Source organism: Pantherophis guttatus, chromosome 2 (genome assembly GCF_059756535.1).
Source record: "Pantherophis guttatus breed Tessera chromosome 2, ASM5975653v1, whole genome shotgun sequence".
NCBI classification, from domain to species: Eukaryota; Metazoa; Chordata; class Lepidosauria; order Squamata; family Colubridae; genus Pantherophis; species Pantherophis guttatus.
This window is the reverse complement of record NC_142064.1, coordinates 106550462-106574533: the sequence shown is the minus strand read 5'-3', so window position 1 is coordinate 106574533 and position 24072 is coordinate 106550462. Positions and strand designations below refer to the sequence as shown.

Sequence of the window (24072 nt, the reverse complement as noted above, 5' to 3'; positions counted from 1 at the left end):
TCAATGGTTCCACCATTTCTTCCTGTAAGCTTTTATAATAAATGGCTGTCAAATCATCCGTTCCAGGAGCTTTACCCACTTTCAACTGCTTAATTGCAAACAAAATTTCCTCGGAGGTTATCAATTGATTTAAGCTATCCCTCTGCTCTTTTGAAATTGTATAAATATTCTCTTTCTGCAGATATCTATCTATATCTATATCTTTAATTTTATCACCAGTATACAGCCTTGAATAAAACTCTAAAAAAGATTTTTTAATCAATTCTTGCTCATAAACCTCTTTACCCTTATATTTTATTTTCTCTATTGTCCTTGATTTCTGCTTTTTCCTTAACAAATATGCTAACCACCTGCCTGGTTTATTAGCGTTACAAAGAGTATTATGTTTTGCATATTGTAAATTAGTTGCCACTTGATCTGCTATTAACATATTAAATTGACCCTTCAATAAATTAATTGCCTCTTTAATTTTCTTATCTGTTGGGTTGGCTATTAAAGCCCGTTCCTGTTTACTAATCTCATCTTCTAATTCTTTTCTTTTTTCCCCCTGTTTCGTTCTATATTTATTGTTCAAATATATCAAAATTCCTCGCATATATGCTTTACTTGCATCCCATACCATTTCCATAGATGTACCCTTTTGCATGTTCATAGCAAAAAATTCTTTCATAAATTTTTTACACTCTTTTACATTTTCTTCATACCTAAACAAGTTATCATTTAACCTCCAGGACCTCCTAGGCCCTTTTCCATACTCCAATTCCAGCCAAACTGGACTATGGTCTGTCAATGTTCTTGAGCAAATCTTCGTATTCTTCACCCTAGATAAGAGATCATTGGTAATTAATATAAAATCGATCCTTGAAAAAGATTGGTGTCTATCCGAAAAAAAGCTAAAATCTTTTTCTTCTGGGTTTCTTTCACGCCAAATATCCCTCAACTTCCAGTCATCCATCATCTCCCAAAATGGTTTGGGCAATTTTGCTCTTGTTAAAACATTTTGTTTGGGTCCCTTCTTGACTTTCTTTACGTCCAAAACACCATTCCAGTCCCCCAATAGGATGCAAGTTTTATATCCCCATTGTGACAACTTTGAATGTAGTAAATTATAAAAATTTTCTTGTTGTTGGTTCGGGGCATAAACTCAATTCCAAGTATTTTTTCTCCTTTTATTAAAAGTTCAATTGCTAAAAATCTTCCTTGATCATCCGCTTCAACTAATTTAGCAATTAAGTCTCTTTTCAAATATATAACTATACCGTTTTTCTTCTCTGGTGCTGCTGCTACATAATGTGTACCTAATCTTGAATTTATCAGATATTTTTGATCTTGTATCCTGATATGAGTCTCTTGTAAACAAATTACTTCATTCTTAAATTGTTTAAGATAGTGAAATATTTTCCTTCTCTTCTGTGGAGAATTCAAACCATTGACATTCCAGGTCAAAAATCGAGTTCCCATCTCTGGGCCTCTGAAGCATCTGAAGCAATTTCTGATGGTCTTGCCTCAGTTGACCTTTAGGTCTTGCTCCCCCCACAGCTTCTGTTTTGGTAGTTTCTTGGGTTGCCATCTGAAGTTGTTGCTGTCTTAATTCTTCCTTGCGCTTAGCTGTTGCTGCTCTGGTTTGTCTTTGATCCTTTGGTTCTTCTAATATGTCAATTAAGTCCAAATCTTGAACAGCCATCTGGATTTGTAACGGTTCTTCTTGACCAGTCGAAGCTCCCCCCTGAACTACAGTCAGTAGCTCTTCTCTCTCTCCTTCCATTACTTCCTTCTTTCTTTTTCCTTCTGGTGATTTGGGTGTCACAGCCTTTAATACATTGGTATAAAAATCTCTTGCTTTCCATATTGTGTTAAGCCGATATCTCTCTCCCGAATAAGTCACCACTAGGCCGGCTGGCACCTCCCATCTATACTGTAATTGGCATTTTTTCAATTCATCCACCAGAAAAGCATACTCCCTTCTGGCTTTCAAGATCTTGGGGGGGATTTCTTTCATTGTCATCACCTCCTGGCCTTCAACCTGAAGCTTGTTTTTAAAAGTAGCCTGTAAAATTTCATTACGTAGTCTCCTTGTGGTAAAATATATTACAATGTCTCTTGGTAAATGTTTCTGTCTGGCCACCCAAGAGTTAACACGGTATGCCTTGTCAATCTGCCAGCCCAGCTCATTTTTTGTCTCCCCCAGCAGCTAATGCCTCTGACATCATTTCTTTCAAATTCTCTTGTTTATTCTCCTTCACCCCTCTAAATCTTAAAGCAAATTCCATATCTCTGTATTGTATCATCATTACATCAGCTTCAGCCCTTTCAATTCTGTTCTGAGTTTCTCCTAATTTATTGTCCAAAATTTCCGTGGATTGCTTAATTTCTTGAACTTTATCATCCATCATTTCAATATCACCTGCCAAACATTTGAATGCCAGTAATATATCTTCCCTAATTTCCTGATTCCGAATTGAGATTTCATCTGAAACAGCCTGTATTTTTTCATTGGTTTCATTAATTTTTTCATTGGTTTCATTAATTTTTACATTAATCACAGTACTAATTTTATCTTGTGTGGCTTGTAGGGCTGCTTGTATCATCTCAAATGTTAGAGTCTGTGAGTCTGTTGGGGGGGCAGAGACTTGCAATCTAGAAGTGTGAGCTGGGGAGCTTCCAGCGCTCCCAGTTCCTTTAATAGGAACAGTCTTTACAGATTTTGAGGCCATTTCAGTTTAAATTAGTCTTTATATTTTAGTCAGAAGCCAAAAAGAAAAGTTCCTCAAAGTCAAAGGATTTCCCCAATCATAAATTAATGTATTAAAGTCCTCCTTCTCTCAGTACAAAAGTTCTTATCAGGCAAGAGGCTGCCAGCGAAACGAAACTTCCCTGTAACTTTCACTATCCATGCGTCTTCAAGCCTCAATCGCCATTTTGTTGCAAATTGCTTAATTGCTTAATTGTTACTTCCGAAGGAGGCTATAAACACTGGAGTTAAGTGTAAATACTTGCAGTCTAACTTCTCCTGGCTTGTTCTGCCTGCAGCAATTCAAGATATAAATCCCTCATTTGTATTCAGCAGAAATTGGTCGCGGCTTCTAGCTCCGCTAATTAGCGGAGTCATCCCAGGTCCGGAGCAGATTGACAGGCTTCTAGGGAGCTCTCACCCTTCGTGCCCCAGGATTTCTCCTAGGGCACTTGGGGGGCTCTACCTCCGCCTGTCAGCACTCCTCTCTCCCCTTTGCCCAGGGAGAGGTTTCCAAGCTGCCAGACAGCTGTTTTTTGGCTGTTCTGGCAGCTTTTACGGTGCTGGGGATCGGACACCCACAGAGGCGTGTCAGCAAAGCTCACGGAGCCAACCGGAAGTCGATAGCTTATTGACTTTATATACATACATAAAATATAGTAACATTTCTATTTAACATCAGATATGCATTGTTTATACATAAATACATGATATGTACTTGGTGTCATTTGTGTTGTTTATTGCTATTTAGTTACCACACCCAGGGCCGGATTTTCCTATAGGCTAACTAGGCTTCAGCCTAGGGCCTCAAGATCAAGAGGGGCCTACACAGTGGTGGGATTCTGGGGGTTCTAGGGGGTTCGGCCGAGCCCTTTGTTAAATTGCTGGCTCGCCCGCCCCTCGCCTCCCACCCATGCGGCGCCAGCCTACCGTAGCCAGGGGTGGGCAATTGTGGCTCTTTTACAACCTGTGGACTTCAACTTCCAGAATTCCTGAGACAGCTTGGCTGTCTCAGGAATTCTGGGAGTTGAAGGCCACAGGTTGTAAAAGAGCCACAATTGCCCACCCCTTCCCTAGTCTGAGTTCCGCTGCCTGGGATCCACGTGGGCTGCCCCGTGGTTCCCCACCGGCTCCGGATGGAGAAAGCAGCTTCCAGCCTTCACTCACCCTCACTCTCTGCTCTGTTGGATCGCCGGCCGTTCGCTTACCCCGCCCACTCCCAATCTATTGCTGCCTCCGATGGCTAGAGGAAAAAAAACCTTCAAATTCTTGCTGCGGGGCTTCAAAGGGCCGCCCTAGAGCCAGTGCTGCAGCCGAACCCTTTGTTAAATTGCTGGCTTGCCCCGCCCCTCCGCACCACTATTTATTGCCAATAAATAGTGGTGGGCGAGGGGCGGGGGAGCCAGCAATTTAACAAAGGGTTCGGTGGTTTTTTTGTAATTTTATTGGCCCCCGGAGCTTCAGCATAGGCTAATTAGCCCTTGCTTAGATCGGCTCCCGACCCCCAGCTGATTTGCTCTCAGCTGTTTTGCTCACGGATCTGCTCCTTGCTTGCAAAGAGTGCTGATTTTTCCCCCCTAGCTATACTGAAAAACGAAAGAGAAAGTAAAGCAGGCTGTTGGCTTTGCACGTTGGAAAATTAGGCAGGCAGATTTCTTTTTCCTCACTAAAAAAGGTAGGTGCAAACAACAGGAAATTTAGGGGAAAAGAGGAGATTTTAAAACACAAAAGAAAAAAAACTCTATTTAACTAGGGAATTGTAATAATTGAGATACTATTAATTGTATACTGTGTTGAAAGCAGAAATGGTTAAGTTGTGGTTTGGAGGAATATATGGGGGAAATTATTTGGTTTATTATTATTGGTAAATATAATTAATTGATTTGTAAGAAATTGGATTGCATGGAAATAATTGGAATATTCATGTTCATATTGATTAATATACAAAAAAGGTAGTTATATAACTAATTGATTTATATTAAAATGTTGAATTCATATTAAACAACTGTAATATTACATAATTAACCAATGTGAGGATGGATATAAAAATAGATGACAATGGGAAGGGGTATAATATAGAATAGAAGGGAAAAATTGAATTTGATTAAGATTAGAGATGAGGATGAGGGTAATATTGGTTTTTTACAAAAATAGATGTGGAATAAATATGGCAAAAAGGAAATATAGAAATTGTAAATTTAATTGAAATGACTAAACACTGTTTAAATTTGTGAACCAGCCAAATACTCTGTTCAAAGAAAATACATTGTATGTTTGTATGTGTGTTTCTAATTATTGTTATTTATTCATATTTGTTCTCTTTTATTCTTTAAAGTTTAACAATTCAATCTTTATCTTAATATCTTTATATTTGTTTGGGGTTGGCTTTCTTCCCTTTCATCTTTTTTATTGTACAGCAATCTTTCTCCTCAAACCTACCACCTCTCTTTTCTTTCCTTCTTACTTTCTCTTCCTTCCCCTCTTCTTCTCCTCCCTACTTCCTCTTCCTTTCTCCTTCTCCTCCTCTCTTCCTCCCTCTCTCTCCTACTCTAATTTCCCCTTCCCTTCCTTCATCCCTCTCTATTGCTGTATCCTTTTATGCATATGGACTACTCAGAGGGCTGAAAAAGTTATTTCTGACTGGTCCTCGCACTTTTGATCAGTCCTCGAACTTACGACGGTCCTCACATTTTACATTTTTGCCCTATCTTGTCACCATGGTGAAGAGAAGTAGTTGTGAAATGAGTGACATGGTTGTTAAGAAAGCTGCACGGGCATAAATGTGAAGATGGTCATAAGTGTGAGGCCCGGTCAAAAGTGCGAGGCCCAGTCAGAAATTACTTTTTTCAGCCCTCTGGGTAGTCCTTTTGTGCATATGGACTACTCAGAAGGCTGAAAAAGTTATTTTTGACTGGTCCTCGCACTTTTGACCAGTCCTCGAACTTACAACTGTCCTCACATTTTACGTTTTTGCCCTATCTTGTCACCATGGTGAAGAAAAGCAGTTGTGAAATGAGTGACATGGTTTTTTTTTTATTGTAAAAGTTTTACAATTACATTTTCACCCCATTTTTGCCCCCCTAACCCACCCCAAACTCCCCACCCCACCCTCCCTAACCCCCCCTAACCCTCCCCTCCTCCCCGGACTTCCATAGAATGTACCCCATCATTATCCCCTTTATATAAAAAACCTTGAACCCCCCCAACCCCCATATCATTTTTCATCTTCACATAGTTCAAATATTTCTATCTTAATATAATATAATACTATCAATGAAAAGCTATTTGATACTTCCTAATTTGATATTTGTTCTGCACATAATCTATCCACTTTTTCCATTCACAAGTCTCTTGTGAGCGGTCTTTTAAATATGCTGAAATCTTCGCCATCTCAGCGAAACTGGCCATCTTCAAAATCCATTCTTGAACAGTGGGCAAAGCTTCATTTTTCCAATATTTACCTATCAACAATCTCGCTGCTGTAATCATATACAAAATCAACTTTGTTTCATCCACTCTAAAACCCTTAGCTATACCCAATAGAAACAATTGTGGAGAAAATTGGATTTTTTTCTTCAAAACATTCTGCATGACCCACCAAATTTTTATCCAAAAAGCCTTAACTTTCTTACAGGTCCACCAAATATGATAATATGTAGCAGCTGTACAATCACACCTCCAACATTTTGGCTGAACATTAGGGTACATACACAACAATTTCTTAGGGTCTAAATGCCATCTATAAAACATTTTGTAAAAATTTTCCCTCAAATTCTGCGACTGTGTAAATTTAACATTCTGAACCCAAATTTTTTCCCATGTTTCCAACATCACTGGTTCTTCAAAATTTTGTGCCCACTTAATCATACAGTCTTTAACTAATTCAGTTTCTGAATCCCTTTCTAACAAAACATTATAAAGTCTTTTAATATGCATTGGACCTTTCTCTTTTATATGTCTAACCAGTTCTTCCTCATGCAACATAATACCAATTTTTTGGTCCTCTTTCCATCTCAATTGTAGTTGGTTATATTGAAACCAAGTTAAGTTAATCCCTTCATCCAACAGTGTCTGTAATGTCTTCAACTGCCATCTGCCCGCATCTGTAAAAAGAATCTCTTTGTATAACCCCCCCCCGAGTGACATTATATTTGTATTCCACATAATATGACCAAGATCCAGCCATAGCGGTATTTTATAATCCCATTTGAATCGGTGCTTCTTCCAAACTCTCATCAAAGAATCTCTAAGTATATGGCTTTTGAATACTTTATCCACTTTGTTATCATAGAATAAATAAGCATGCCATCCAAATTCAAGATCAAAACTTTCTATGTTCAGTATTCCAGTCTTTTTCTTTCCAAACCAATCACTTGCTAAAGTCAAAGCTGCTGCTTCATAATATAACTGTAGGTTTGGAAGTTTAAGACCTCCCCTTTCTGGAACATCTTGCATGATTTTCAATTTCACTCTCGATTTTTTCTCGTTCCAGACAAACTTATTCACTCCAGTTTGCCAGACTTTCAGTTGTTTATCACTTTTAAGCACCGGAATCATTTGAAACAAAAAAAGAAATCTTGGCAAAATGTTCATCTTAACTGCTGCTATTCTCCCAAGTAAAGACAGCTGCAGTTTTTTCCACATCTCCATATCTTTCTGTACAGCTCGCCACAGTACTTCGTAGTTATTTTGAAACAATTTAATATTTGATTCTGCAACCTGAACTCCTAGATATTTAACCTTTGGTACAATCTCAAAACCTGCCTTGTTTTCAAATTCATGTCGTCGATCTTGTGTCATATTTTTAACTATCCTCTTAGTTTTTTTCTGATTCAATCTAAAACCTGATACTGTACCATAATCTTGTATAATGTCTTTCATCTGGATTATTGATTCCATCGGCTGTGTTAGGGTAACAACCAGATCATCTGCAAATGCCCTTATTCTGTAATCCTCTTGCCTTATCACTATACCTTTCAAGTTATTCGAATCCCGTATTGTGTTCAACAAGACTTCTAGTGTTAAAATAAATAACAATGGGGATAACGGACAGCCTTGTCTGGTCCCTTTTTCAATATTGAACTCTGATGTCAAACTTCCATTAATAATAATCTGTGCCTTTTGTTCTTGGTAAATTGCTGAGACCGCCTGTATAAATTGGTCTCCAAATCCCATTTTTCTTAAAGTCTTTAGTAGAAAATTCCAATCCACTCTATCAAAGGCCTTCTCCGCATCCAAGAAAACCAGCACTGCAGAGATCTGTTTATTCTTCTCAAGATATTCCAATAAGTCTATAACTTGCCTTACATTGTCCTTCATGTATCTGCCCTCTATAAATCCCGCTTGGTCATCGTGAATCACCTCTTGAATTACTGGCATCAATCTGTTGGCTAATACTTTTGCATAAATTTTATAGTCATTATTTAAAAGAGATATTGGTCTATAATTTTCCGGTTTTTTAGGACCTACTTGTTCTTTTGGTATCAAAGTAATATATGCTGATTTCCATGATGGGGGTATTTTACCCCCTTGTTGTATATTGCAAAATAAGTCTCTAAGTTGTTCCACCATTTCTGCTTGTAAAGTTTTATAATACACTGCAGTCAATCCATCTGTTCCAGGAGCTTTAGCTGTTTTCAATTGTTTAATTGCTGCGATTATTTCCTCGACTGTTATAGGATAATTCATTCTTTCTTTTTGTTGGCTAGTAATTTTTGAGACTCTTTTCTCTTCTAAATATTTTTCTATAAGTCCATTCTGTATATCATCTTTAGCATATAATTTAGTATAGTAGTCTACAAAGACTTCTTTAATCAGTTTTTGTTGAGAAATTTCTTTCCCTCCAATATCAATACTCTCAATAGTCCGTATACTCTGCTTCTTCCTTAAAGTGTAGGCCAACCATCTTCCCGGTTTATTAGCATTACAAAACGTATTATGCTTCGCATATTGTAAATTTGTTGCAGCTTGCTCCGCCAAGAGCATTTGAAATTGATCTTTCAAAAGTTTTATAGCACCACATATTCTTTCATCTGTTGGGTTTTTAATGAGTAACTGTTCCTTATTCTTTATTTCTACTTCCAATTCGAGTCTTTTCTTTTGTCGATTCTGTTTGTGTTTAGAGTTCATATAAATGAGTACCCCTCTCATATACGCTTTACTCGCATCCCATACAATTTCAATTGGGGTACCCTTATTCAAGTTCATTTCAAAAAATTCTTTCATCGAGTGACATGGTTGTTAAGAAAGCTGCACGGGCATAAATGTGAGGATGGTCATAAGTGTGAGGACCAGTCAAAAGTGCGAGGCCCAGTCAGAAATGACTTTTTTCAGCCCTCTGAAAAAAATCTATGCACATAGCCACGCCCACCCGGTCACATGACGAGCTACCCACGCCTACACAGTCACGTGACCAGCTAGCCATGCCCACCCAGTCACATGATTGCCAAGCCACACCTCCAACTAAGCCACGCCCACAGAACCTGTTGTTAAAAAATTGAATCCCACCACTGGTGAAAGGGCCTCATAAGTGGAATAGCCTAGGGCCTCTTTCAATCTAAATCCGGCCCTGACCACACCTTTTACTCCTTCTTTGATTTTATCATTTATCCATTCATACCACCTTCCCCACACAGTATAATAATCTGAGTTCTCATCATTATTTATTTCATGGGTTAGTTTGCTCATCTCTGCGCACTCCAGTATTTTCCTAATTATAGGTTCTTCTGGTGGCAGGGCTTTCTCTTTCCAGTATTGTGCGTAAGCCAGTCTGGCAGCTGTGGTTATATGTATTAATAGGTGAATCATTTTCTTTCCATACCCCTTCTTTACTATTCCCAGGAGAAATATTTCCAGTGTCAATTCAATATCTTCTCCAATAATTTCTTGTGACCATCTCCAAATTTTACTCCAATATCTTTTCACTTCAGGGCATGTCCACCACATGTGAAAGAAGGTGCCCTGACCATGGCCACATTTCCAGCAATTTGGGTGCATGTTGGGGAACATCTTTGCTAATCTGGCAGGTGCTAGATACCACCTGCTGGCATTCAAGGGTCCATTTTAGGGGTTGGCTTGGTTGTAGTTGTGACCCTTCCCCCTCTCTGTTTTTAATAGTTCTGTGATGGGCAGGGCAATTTCAGAGAAGGAGGGGATGAATTGCCTGTAGAAGTTGGCACCCCAAAAAAGCTCTGAAGCTGCTTTCGTGTGCATGGGGGTCCATTTTTACGCCCTCACTTGACACTTGGTAGCCCAGGTAGGGTCTAGGTTAGTCTTGTGGAATTCACACTTTGATAGCTTAGCCACAAGGAGTTTTTTCAGCACTTGGCACACCAATTTAATGTGCTCCACTAGGGTCTCTGTGAAAATAAGGAAGTCATCCAGGTACACAAGGACTGCTGTGTACATTAATTACAGAATTAATGCCGTGTGTGTGGACAACACCTACCCCCTCCCCAGTGGTGAAATCCAATTTTTTTTACTACCGGTTCTGTTGGAGTGGCTTGGTGGGTGTGATGTGGCTTGGTGGACGTGGCTTGGTTGGAATGGCAGGGGAAGGATACTGCAAATCTCCATTCCCACCCCACTCCTGGGGGAAGGATATTGCAAAGTCTCCATTCCCACCACACTCTGGAGCCAGCCAGAGGTGGTTTTTGCTGGTTCTCCGAACTACTCAAAACTTCCACTACCAATTCTCCAAACTGCAAAATTTCTGCTACCGGTTCCCCAGAACCTGTTAGAACCTGATGGATTTCACCCCTGCCCCTGTCCCTCCCCCTCATGAAGGACATGCTAAGCCACTTAGCCAAGGGCAAGGTGTTCACCAAACTGGACTTGAGAGAAGCCTACTATTGCATACGAATCAGAGAAGGAGATGAGTGGAAGACAGCCTTTAACTATCCACTTGGCAGCTTCCAATTCAAAGTCATGCCATTTGGCCTGCAGGGAGCCCCAGTAGTCTTCATGCAATTAATTAATGAAGTGCTGCATGAGCAAAGGGGTCCTAGTTTACCTGGGTGACATTCTCATATTCAGCAAAACTCTCAAGGAGCACGTAAAGCTAGTGTGGCAAGTGCTGAAAAAACTCCTCGCTGCAAAACTCTATGGAAAGCTGTCAAAATGTGAATTCCATCAAACCTCTCTAGATTATCTAGGCTACCGAATATCCAGTGGAGGGGTGGAAATGGATCCAGGAAAAGTGAAAGCTGTGATAGACTGGCAGCCCCACGCATTCGCAGGAAGCTTCAAAGCTTCCTAAGGTTTGCAAACTTTTACAGACAATTTATTCCAGCCTTTGCAGAAGTCACCCTGCCCCTAACAGAACTGTTAAAAACAGGGCCTCCTCCTGCAGCACCACAGCTGAACCAACCACTCGCCTGGTCAAAGAGCCTTTGAAAAATTAAAATGGCTCTTTGCCGAGGAGCCAATCCTCGAACTCCCAGACCCAGAATGACAGTTCACCATCCAAGCGAACACCAGTGACATAGCCATGGCAGCCGTGCTCCTACAGAAGGACCCACAAGGACAGCTTCTACCCTGTGCCTATGTGTCCAAGAAGCTCACTGAGACCAAAAGGAAGTGGGCCATTTGGGAGAAAGAAGCCTACGCAGTCCGCTGGGCTCTCCTTTTCTGGAGGCATTTTCTGGAAGGGGGTGAAATGCCCTTTGAGGTCTGGACTGATCATAAAACCTCAAAGCCCTAACCCCCCCCCCAAAAAAACTATCTCCGAAACAAATCTGCTGGGCACAGTACCTCAGATAGTTTAAATTCAAGCTGAAATACATCCCAGTGGGAAAACATCTACTAGCTGATGCCCTATTGAGAAAACCCCAATTCAATAGTTGCATGGAAGAAGTTGTCCACGCCATCATTCCCCCCTCACAATCAGCCACACAAGTCACCACTAGAGGTCAAAACAGACGACAACCTGATCCCAGCCGAGACAAGCTGATGGCGGCACTGAAAACAGCTTCCAATTGACCCATGGCTCATAGAGAATAGGGATATCTTGACCATGAGAGATGGACTCACTTGGAAGGGCTTGAGACTGGAAGTACTACAGCACAGCCATGATTCCAGACTGGCTGGCCATTTCGAATTCTTTAAAACCCTGCACCTGCTCAGGAGACAATTTTGGTGGCCAAAATTGAAAGCTGATGTAGAGGACTAATGAAAAGCTGTTCCACATGTGCTATCATAAAAATGAGACCAGGTAAACCTCCTGGGCTCCTCCAGCAAGTAGCCAGCCCTAGCCAACCCTGGGAAAAAATTGCAATGGACTTCATAGTTGCATTCCCAGAGATGGAATACAATCATTTGGACAGTAACCGACTTACTTTCAAAGCAAGCCCACTTCACAGCCTGTTCCGGATTACCATCAGTGAAGAAACTGGCAAACATGTTCATCAAACAGATTTACCCATTGTACGGAACTCCCCGCCGGTTATCTCAGACCGTGGAGTCCAATTCACAGCTAAATTTTGGAGAGAGTTCCTGAGATCGGTAGGATCAACACAAGGACTTAGCTTGGCTTTCCATCTGAGTATGAATGGAGCTGTGGAACAAGCGAATGCAATGGTGGAACAATATACAGTCATGGCCGTAAATGTTGGCACCCCTGAAATTTTTCCAGAAAATGAAGTATTTCTCACAGAAAAGTATTGCAGTAACACATGTTTTGCTATACACATGTTTATTCCCTTTGTATGTATTGGAACAAAACCAAAAAAGGGAGGAAAAAAAGCAAATTGGACATAATGTCACACAAAACTCCAAAAATGGGCTGGACAAAATCATTGGCACCCTTTACTTAATATTTGGTTGCACACCCTTTGAAATAAATAACTGAAATCAGTCGCTTCCGATAACCATCAATAAGCCTCTTACACCTCTCACCCGGAATTTTGGACCACTCTTCCTTTGCAAACTGCTCCAGGTCTCTCTTATTGGAAGGGCGCCTCTTCCCAACAGCAATTTTAAGATCTCTCCACAGGTGTTCAATGGGATAGAGATCTGGACTCATTGCTGGCCACTTCAGAACTCTCCAACGCTTTGTTGCCATCCATTTCTGGATGCTTTTTGACGTATGTTTGGGGTCATTGTCCTGCTGGAAGACCCAAGATTTCCGACGCAAACCCAGCTTTCTGACACTGGGCTCTACAGTGCGACCCAAAATCCCTTGGTAATCCTCAGATTTCATGATGCCTTGCGCACATTCAAGGCACCCAGTGCCAGAGGCAGCAAAACAACCCCAAAACATCAGTGAACCCCCACCATATTTCACTGTAGGTAGTGTGTTCTTTTCTTTGTAGGCCTCATTCCGTTTGCGGTAAACAGTAGAATGATGTGCTTTACCAAAAAGCTCTATCTTGGTCTGGACGTTTGCCCAGAAGGATTTTGGCTTACTCAAGTACATGTTGGCAAACTGTAGTCTTGCTTTTTTATGTCTCTGTGTCAGCAGTGGGGTCCTCCTGGGTCTCCTGCCATAGCGTTTCATTTCATTTAAATGTCGACGGATAGTTCGCGCTGACACTGATGCTCCCTGAGCCTGCAGGACAGCTTGAATTGCTTTGGAACTTGTTTGGGGCTGCTTATCCACCATCCGGACTATCCTGCGTTGGCACCTTTCATCAATTTTTCTCTCCCGTCCACGCCCAGGGAGATTAGCTACAATGCCATGGGTTGCAAACTTCTTGATAATGTTGCGCACTGTGGACAAAGGCAAATCTACATCTCTGGAGATAGACTTGTAACCTTGAGATTGGTGATATTTTTCCACAATTTTGGTTCTCAAGTCCTCAGACAGTTCTCTTCTCCTCTTTCTGTTGTCCATGCTTAGTGTGGCACACACAGACACACCATGCAAAGACTAAGTGAACTTCTCTCCTTTTTATCTGCTTTCAGGTGTGAGTTTTATATTGCCCACACCTGTTACTTGCCCCAGATGAGTTGAAAGGAGCATCACATGCTTGAAACAATCTTATTTATCCACAATTTTGAAAGGGTGCCAATGATTTTGTCCAGCCCATTTTTGGAGTTTTGTGTGACATTATGTCCAATTTGCTTTTTTTCTTCCCTTTTTTGGTTTTGTTCCAATACACACAAAGGGAATAAACATGTGTATAGCAAAACATGTGTTACTGCAATACTTTTCTGTAAGAAATACCTCATTTTCTGGAAAAATTTCAGGGGTGCCAACATTTACGGCCATGACTGTATGCTATGTAGATTATCAACAAGAGAACTGGGCGGACCTGCTGCCATTTGCAGAAGTGGCTTATAACAACGATATGTACAGCAGCGCCAGATTAACCCCCTTCCAGGTCACCAGTGGCATGGACTTTGTACCCATGCCTGAACTGCCCAGAGAACCCCCCTCCTCCATGACCTGAGTGGATGGAGTCATTGAGTAAGGGCGGGAGAACACTAAAAAAGCGCTAGCAGAGGCCACTGAGGCATATAAAAAGCAAGTGGACAAACACCAATCTCTTCAACCTCCCTTCCATGTGGGAGATCCGGTTTATCTATTGACCAAATACATAAGACTAAAGCTGCCTAGTAAGAAGCTAGGAACTAAGTTTTTAGGTCCGTTCCCAGTAACAGTTCAACTTAACTTCCCCTGCATTCTAGGGAAAGTGCATCCTGTTTTTCACTGCAGTCTGCTGAAGCCAGCCATAGGGTCCAGATTAAGACTGCAGGCTCACCACCACCCCCAGCCTATGTTGGTGCAAGAGGAAACCCATTACGAAGTAAAAGTAAAATAGATTTTAGACTCCAGATTATATAGAGGTTGATTGCAATATCTAGTACATTGGAAGGGGTACCCTTTGTCTGAAGCTACTTGGGTAAAGAGCTGGGATGTGAAAGCAGACAGACTAGTAAAACAATTCCATGATAAATACCCTGATAAGCCCAAAGATCCTCCTGGGGGGGAGGGGAAGAGGTGGTTAGTCTTCTGAATTAACCCCGTGTTAGTCTCGTTGCAGGACACGATCTTCTGATGGGGGGTGGCTGTCAGGCCTGCCACATTTACTACTGTGGGAAACTGGGAGAGGGGATAGTTACAACAACATTCTTTTCTCAGAGAGTCAAGGACTTATTGCCCTACACCTGGAGGGCTGGAACTGGGAGGCATCTCCAGTTGGGATGGTGCTTTGATTGGGCCATGTGATGGACTTGTGGGTGCTGGGCAGGGACTTGGACTTTCCTTTGGGTGGGGAAAACCTGGAAGCTTTCAGATTTGGGGTTTCCAAGATGTGCCAATATGACATCTCTAATAAAATGGAACTTTGAGGAACAGCAAGCCTCAGAGTCTTCTTTCAGTGGGGGTGTTACTTGGAACTCTGACAGCTGGAACCAAGCACCTGGTGCAGCCTGAGTCTAGTAAGGCTCTCAGGGTGGTTTCCAGTCCTGACCCTGGGAAATGGAGTTCTATGGGGACAGTCACAGGTGTGATTAAGCCACTTACCAAGGGGTCATCATCGTCATTGGTATCAGCTAGCCCTTGGTCATCATCCTGTGGGATCGGAGTTTCCTCCGTCTTTTTGGGTGAGGGAGTGAGCGCCACAACCCCCACTCCTTTCAGTGCCATCTCTCTCATGTGAGGTTGCATCTTGGGAGTTTTCTCCCCAGGGGCTTGATCTATTTTCTTGACTGGACAATTAATTCTGCATTCCATGACTTGGTGGCCTTCCTTGCCACATTTGAAACAGGCAGTGGATCATGCTTGCAGGGCTTGAGTTCTGGCCGCGTCCCTCTTCCTTTCCAGAGGTGACTTTTTCCAGACTTTGGCTGTGTGGTACTTGTTTCGGATTTGGACAATCTTCACTTCCTCGGACAGCACGCACCAGTCATGAAAGCGGGCCAGAGCCCCTGTTGCAATACAAGCAATATGCAGGTCATCGTTCAGCCCAACTTTGAAGCAGTTCACGATGATGTCTGCTGGCCAGTTGAAGTGGCACATAAGGTCACAAAATTCCTCCATTATTCTGCCACACCCTGTGCCTTTGCCACAAGGTCTTTATGTGATCCCTGGCCTTTCGATCGGCCAGCAGGTCTTCAAACTGCCACCGAAGTGCTGCCAATTGGAGTTCCTCAAGTTGGGGGCATTTGCATTGGGATTGGCCTTAATTCTTCCTTTGGATGAACCTTCTCCAAGTAGCTCCATTAGCAAGTGAAGTAGGCATACACCATTTGAACTTTTTTTTCTAGATACGATAGTTGAGCAGTTCAGACATTTAAGCCTCATCATCTTAAAGTAAGTAAAATGAAGATTATTTTACCCATGTTTATTTACACTGTGTATATTTGACACTTTCATTTGCCTTGACAGTTTCCAGCCAATTGTTTTTGGCACACCAGTCATAAAAAGCCATATATATATATATAATTGTCAATAATTTATTTTATCAGGCTTCATTTTTAAAGAAAATTCAGTCTGTACTACAAATGCCACCATTCTATGTTTCACTCCTTGACCAGGAGCCAACTGAATAATAGGGGCAATGATTGGAACTGATTGACATCTGTGGAGAGTGGATGGCGGCCAAAGGGTTTTATATTGCCCAGAATGGCCATGTGATTGAATTAGCAATCATTACAAAACAGAAAATATCCATCTTCACATATGCATCTGGGTATAACCAGCCTTATTTGTTCTATAAAAAACAAAGTTGACACTAAGAATTTGCATTTTGAGAAAAATAATAATATGGTTGCAGTATTTTGTATTTCTGACATACAAGAGTTTGCATGAATAAATGGAAGTGTAAATTGCAGGAAGGATAGAATGGGGAACACTTTTGTTGTTAACATTTTGTCAGGCTTGTACCAAGTTAGCATTTTGGAAAGAAAGATCCTTGACTCCATTTTGGAAATGAAAGTTTCACTTTTATGAAAGTCAAGCAATTACAGCATAAGCAAAGCTGGATCTGAATATTTCTGTGCAAAGCTTACAGTTTTCCCTCTTCCTTGCCCTTGCCATGCCATATAAGCTAAAGCAATGCCTTCCATTTCTTCTTCGACACACTACACTGTTGTCATAGAACTTGGGGCAGTACTTACATGGAAGTTTCCACTTATACAGATGTAACTCTGTGCATGCAGCCACTGCATGTTCTTGAAATTACTATCATGTATAATAGCCTCCTCAGTTTTGATAATTTTATATGTTGTTTTCACATGATACTGTAATATTCCCTTTACTTAATGGACTGTTTGTGTCTGTCTATTCCATAAAATTATTACAAATACTGTATAAATTTGTGGATAAACCAACACTCAACTTTCTAACCCAAATTCCATGAAAAATGTGCCATATGCTGATAAGCCAATTGTGAAAACTTTGAGGATCAGCATATCCATGGATGGGCTTATCCTTAAGTATATATGGATACTTCAAAAAAGTATTACTGAATATGCTCAAATATAAACCGATTGAAGGATAAGCCAAACCCAAGTTTTGCAGTATAATGTGGACCCTAAAATTCTCAGCTTATTCACAAGTATGTACAATATATCAATTATATTCCACCTAGTGATTGAATTATTATTAATATGCAACTAATAGCATTTAAATCTGATATTTACTCCTAGGAAAATTTCAAATTACAGCAGGTCATTAAGCACTAGCAATAGTTATATGTGAAGTATTTCATGCTTTGAGCATATCCTAACATTAATCATGGGGATTTGGGATGTCTAAATGTGTTAGCTGCTCAATACAATCAGGGAGTCCTCTTCACTTTCAGTAACTCGTCATGCAATTTTGTTCTGCCTTTTATTCCTCACTAGATCAGTATTTGGAAAACTCACAATAAAGGTGTGTTACCAATAAAAAAGGAAGCTGGGAAGACAGCAAATTTACTTTTAACACCCAGAGATGAGTTCTCAGAAACAACACAAACAGAAGCAAGAATCTTTCCCAAGGCCAGGACCCAGACTTTCATTTAACTACTGTATCTTTAAACATCAAAAGCAGGGCCCTGAAGCACCTAGATGCAGTTCTTTGGGGAGTTCCAATATCACTTGTACCTATAATCCAGGAAATAAAGATTGTGTATAATAAATATATTGTAAAATTACTTTCTAAATGCCTATCATACACAGCTCTGTACATTATTATTTTCCTCAAAATGGACATTAGATAACTCAGACTTTTCTAGGAAGAATCATAGTACAGTTGAACAGTTTATGCTAAGGCTGATATCTCAAGTTTCTGTCTTGGGGCCAGTGCTCTTCAACATCTTCATAAGTGATTTAGATGAGGGGATAGAGGGGAACTCATCAAATTTACAATGACACCAAGCTGGGAGGAATTGCTAACTCTTTGGAAGATAGACTTAAGATCCAAAAGTATCTTGACAGACTTGAGCATTGGGTCCTATCCAAAAAGATGGAATTCAGTAGTGAGAAAAGCAGACAAGAAACACCAAATGCACAGGTATAGAATAGGCAGTACCTGACTCAACAGTACTTATTGTAAGACGGATCTAGGTGTTTTAATGGACCACCACTTAATTATGAGCCAGCAGTATACTGTGGCTGCCAAAAAAGCCAATGCAGTTCTAGGCTGCATCCACAGAGAGATAGCATCAATATCACAAGAAGTAATAGTACCATTTTATACAGCACTTGTGTGGTCACACTTGGAATATTCCATCCAATTCTGGTTACAACAATACAAAAAAAAAACAACCTTGAAAGTGCAGAGAACAACAACAAACATGAAAAGGAATCCAGAGGCTAAATTGTATGATGAACGGTTGAGGGAGCTACGGTAGGTATGTCTAGCCTATTGAAAGTAGGATTAGTGATGATATGATAGTTGTCTTCCAGTATATGACGGTTGCCACAGAGAAGAGAGGATTGGCTTATTCTCCAAAGACCAGAGGGCAGGACAGAAAGCAGAAACAATGAGTAGAAGCTTGTTAAAGAGATCCAATTTGAGAGAATAATTAATCAATGGAATAGTTGGCCTCATGTAGTTGTCGGTGCTCCATTGCTGGAATATCTTTGTATTTCTGACTTTTGTTGTTTTATTGAAATATAAAATATAAAGGAAAATAGAAATAGGAAATTAGGGGAAGGAAAAAAAGAGGGAGAAAAGAAAATATGGAGCACAAGGGAAAAAAGAAAAAAAAGCATTGACTTCAGATTCTTTTCAGCACAGTAGAAGATAACATTACAGTCTCAACTTTTTACTTTTACACATTGGTATATAACTAGCCATTTCTATAACATCAAATCTATCTAATTGGCAAAACCAAAGTCTAAATTTCTTTTTTTTTAATCACAAGCATAAAATCCAGAAGTGATTTCCAAATGAAAAACATAAATATATTCTCCTCTTTGAATAAAGCAATCAATTTAACAATTTCTGCTTTTTCTTCCTCGCTATGAAAATACATATATCTCTTTTCACTTAATCTTTATAAACTATCACCATTTATATTAATAAAATTCACTGTATTCTTTCAGATTCTTTAACCTTAAAGGAAAAAATATTTTTATCCATTTTAAAACATTAAGCTTTTCTTTAAAAACATGTCTGAGATCAAAAAGTTCTTTTTTTAAAAAAACTTCCTCTTAACATACATACTTTAAAGTTCACTTACAGTCAGACTAATAAAATTCCAACTAACACCAATTAACTCATTAAATTTAAATCACTCTCTTCGAGTTACCCTCATAAAATAAAAAAATTATTCTTATATATATCGTTTTTAAAACTCTAAACTTTTATTTAAGCTGCTACATCTTTTTCTTTAACTTTCTCTGACATCTTTTCTTTAACTTTCTCTTTCAAATAGTCAGTAATGTTTTAAAAGAGCCTTGGTAGTACAGTGGTTTAATGCACCCTGTAATTAACACAGCTGCCTGCAATTTCTGCAGGTTCGAATCTTACCAGGCTCAAGGTTGACTCAGCCTTCCATCCTTTCTAAGGTAGGTTAAATGAGGACCCAGTTTGTGGGGGCAATAAGCTGACTTTGTATAAATATACAAAAGTATGAAGGCTATTGCTTAACGCATTGTAAGCCGCCCTGAGTCTCTGGAGAAGGGTGGCATATAAATCAAATTAAAAAAAAAAAACTTTAAAAATTACTTAAATATTATAAAGTAAAAAATGCATTTTCAAATCCACTTTACATTAAAACTTCCTTTCAATTACAAATATCAGACCAATAAAAATCCATCCTAATGCCAATTAACTTATTATGAAGTAATATGAAGTAAAACCATTTCCTTCTCTGCAATGTGTATCAAGTAGTTATAAACTTTTGTTTTATTCAAGGATTTCTCAACCGTGTTAGTGCCCATGAAGAAAAAGTCCAAACTTTGTCCTTTTGAAAGTTGCAGATTTTCTTGGAACTCTTCTTTCAATTGTGTTGGGAGATTTATATTTAAACCATCATAATAAAGATTGGTGTCAAGTTTATATTCCAAAATATAAATATATATTCCAAAATATAAATATATATTCCAAAATTGACAAACAAAATTAACATTGTCAGCTACTTGTGAAATTGCTTCGGTGGTTTGTTAACTTTCTACATATAATTGCTTCTCTGAAGTAGTTTGAGTATTTTTTTTTAACATACTTGGAGCATAGCTGTCTATGAACTGTTGGGCTTTAGTCAAAGAGTAGCTTTTTTTTGTTTTAACTTTCTGATAAGAATTAAAAAGTTTTAGCCACCTACAGCAAAGCAGACCAAGCTACAAGTAACTAAAAATAATAAACTAGAACCACAACTTTCTACCCTTATATTTCTCTATCATTTTGTCCACACTTCCTTATTTTAGCTTTTCTTCAGCAGCCTTCTTCCTTGTTGTTTAACAATGAAGAAATCCTCAAAATGGCACAGATCTTCGAAAAGGACTAACAGGCTGTGGCTAAAGAGAGCCCCTATTAGTTTAATAAGGATTAATAGTTCTTTAAAATGATGAAGAAACTAAGGCATAATTTACTGTCAGTTTAAAAAATAAATTCCAAAATTGTTGCTTTTTCAACAAACAAACAGCTCCCCCCCTCCCAGCTGTCAGCATGCAGGCTGCTTCGAAGCACAGCTCCTAAAACTACTTGCAGACCTTTGCTGTATGGAGGATCTTGTGGGATGATTTTAGGAATCTCCCTAACCCAGGAGAGTCATATAAACTAAAGGAATGCCGGTTCCTTCAGTTAATAAGTTGAAAAAGAGACAGTCCAGGGAAAAATACTTCAGGGAGCCACTGGGATCTCTGCCTGGGCGTGTCCTGTAGTCTTTAGTTGACCATCTTCATTGGAAACTCATTGCTGGAATAGAATAGAATAGAATAGAATAGAATAGAATAGAATAGAATAGAATAGAATAGAATAGAATAGAATAGAATTCTTTATTGGCCAAGTGTGATTGGACACACAAGGAGTTTGTCTTTGGTGTATATGCTCTCAGTGTACATAAGGAGAATAAAATACATTCATAAAGAATAAAAAGATACAACTCTTAGTGATAGTCAAGGTTAGATATATATAGATACATATGGATGTTAGACAGTCAGACATAGATTGATATCAAAAATATACTGGACAACAATTTGACCAGGATGGTATAACGCAGGGGTCAGCAACCTATGGCTCTGGAGCCACATGTGGCTCTTTTAACCCTCTGCTGAGGCTTCCTCCTTTCATTCCTCTGCCGTGAAGAGAAGTGGCCGATGCCACTGCTGTTGCCCCCTCCATGGTCTGCCCGCTGCTCTCAAAGCGCCTTGCACAGCACAGTGAAATTTAACGCACTTCACAATGGGGGAGACAGGGTCCCGCTCCTCCTGGAGCCCATTACGACATGGAGCCACAATGCAACCCTGCCCCACTCGCCCGTGGCAACAGCAGCGGCGTTGGCTGTGGCACAGGGCAAGCCAGTGTCTTGGGGCAGAGAGCAGGTTGCGCATCTCCCTGAGCGAGCGAGGTGTGTCCAGCACCAACAAAGGCCAGAAGTAGCCACCCGGCGTTTCGTGCTGCAGTCTGTTGGTGAGAGAGAGAGAGACACACACACACGTGCTCCCCTCCCCCTGTGCATGTGCATGCAACCCCCACTTTTGGCCTCACATCCCAAAACAGTGGTGGTGGTGGGGGAAGCCTCGCCTCCCAAAACAGCGTTGGGAGGGGAATCTCTGGAGTTCTGGGAAGGCACGGGCAGCAGAAAGTGAGGAGAAAGGTAGCCCCCCCCTGCGCATGCGGGTGCGTCTCCCACTTGCAGGGCGGAGACCTGAAAATCATCTGGCCAGTGGGAAGTGCGCACACATGCACAGTGGAGTTGAGCTGGGCGATGGCTTGCGTGCCCGCAGAGAGTGCTCCGTGTGCCACCTGTGGCACGCATGCCATAGGTTCGCCATCACGGGTATAGGAATTTCTGTTTAAGCCTGAGGGTTGGACTAGAAAACCTCCGCAGTCCCTTTCACCTCTATTATTCTGTTCTTCTGTTAAATGCTAGGAGCCAAATCAGTTCTCTTCCAGCCACTGTTCTATTCTCGTATTGTAAGTATTGGAGCAAACCCACTGAAATACAGTATCTCTTAAATCCCACTGCAGATACCTTCACCTAAATTATCATAATCACTTTTCAGTCATTTTACCCATTTCTATCATGGTATAATGTAGTGTTTAGTATCTGAACCACATTTTCCTACAGCCAAGTATATTGCTGTATCAAACTTTTGTATCAGCCTTAAGAACGAGCCTGTAGTACAGTGGACTAAAGCACTGTTATTAATAGATTAACATCTGCTGCTTGCAATTACTGCAAGTTCAAATCTCACCAGGCTCAAGGTTGACTCAGCCTTCCATCCTTTCAAAGGTAGGTGAAATGAGGACCCAGATTGTGGGGGCAATAAGATGACTTTGTATAAATATACAAAAGTATGAAGGCTATTGCTTAACACATTGTAAGCCATCCTGAGTCTCCGGAGAAGGGCGGCATATAAATTAAAGAGAAAAAAAAAAGAAGAGGTATGTTTCTGTGAAGTAAAATTCTACCTGGCTACCTCTCAGAGTAATTGTGCAGAATTTACCATGAAAACATTGCAATCAGGACACAATGACAACATTTCAGGCCAAAATACCTTTCAATATCTTCATGGCTACTTCCTAGCAGTATCCAGAAGTTTTTTCTTCTTATATGTAATATTAATTCCCATTTGGATGTATTTCACACTGTATTGGCCTATTATATTAAAATAACTGTCAAATAATGAAACAATGAAATGTGTGTGTTAGCCGCATATGCATAATTCTTAGATGTGTACCCTCCATCAACCAAAAGTCACTTGAGATGAGTGACATGCTTCATACTTTCTAATCACATCTAAGAAAAATGAGAGCAAGAATTAGCCAAGGTAAACAGAACTGCAAATATCATAGTTCAATGGGAAAATTCTTGATTACAACTACTTCCTTTGTCATAAAGCATCAAAACATATTTTCTTCTTTTAGATCTTCATTGCAATGTGTGAAGTTATAATACTTCAGATTTTTGACAACCATATATATATGAAAATCAGATTCATAGTTCTTATAGCAGCATTATGTTAAGAAAAAATACCTGTGGGAGAATGATGGAATAGCACAAAGACATATGGTTTGCTTAACCTTGCATAAGCCACAATTAACTGGACTCAGATGTTCCCTAATCCTTAAAATTGCAATCATTTTATGGCTCAGCACAGTGTGTAACTCTCAACAGAAGTGTATCTGTGTCCAAGTAAATGACATTCAGAGATGATAATTTGAACAATGCACAGTGCCTCACAAATCAAAATCCAATACAATGACATTAAATGCAGTACTTGCTTATTGTTAATGTTTGGGCATCAAAATTACTTGACATTTGCCTGGGACAATAGGATTGTGTTACATGGGTACAGCTGAGAGCAAAGAATAGCATCACTCTTTTATCTTCACGGCCAAGGTGCTTTTGATATCACTTGTACGAAAACCAAACAAAAGTAGGATCCTGATGGAACTTATTCACCGGCAATATCAAACCAATTTAAGCAAGGGAACAGGACAAACAGGCATTACTTCTTTTTCTTCTGAATAGTCATAACTTCTATCTTTTTGAAGACCTGTGGGCACAATGTCCAATATTTGCTAAGCAGCAGTGTTCTTGATTAATGACTGCTGGTAAAAGAAAGCACTGAACTGGGATCTCATTCACTGGTCCTGATTCAACATAGTTCATGGTATGAAAAAAGAGGCTGAAGCTTAGAAATCATAAGCCATGAGCTGACTCAGGTGCTGACTCAGTGCAATTAACAGTTTCAGGGTAATGTTCCAAGAACAATACTAATGCAAGTAGGTCTCACTTAAT

General features: G+C 40.0%; 1 long non-coding RNA gene across 1 annotated transcript in view; it reads left to right on the top strand.

Annotated features, from left to right (window-relative positions):
• LOC117662046 (uncharacterized) overlaps window positions 1–17796 on the top strand; it is a 30236-nt gene extending 12440 nt beyond the window's left edge. The window contains exons 2-3 of the long non-coding RNA XR_009622280.1: window positions 15941–15986; window positions 17522–17796. This is a non-coding gene — a long non-coding RNA (uncharacterized LOC117662046). The remainder of the gene's footprint in view (window positions 1–15940; window positions 15987–17521) is intronic.
• Window positions 17797–24072: the final 6276 nt, after the last annotated feature.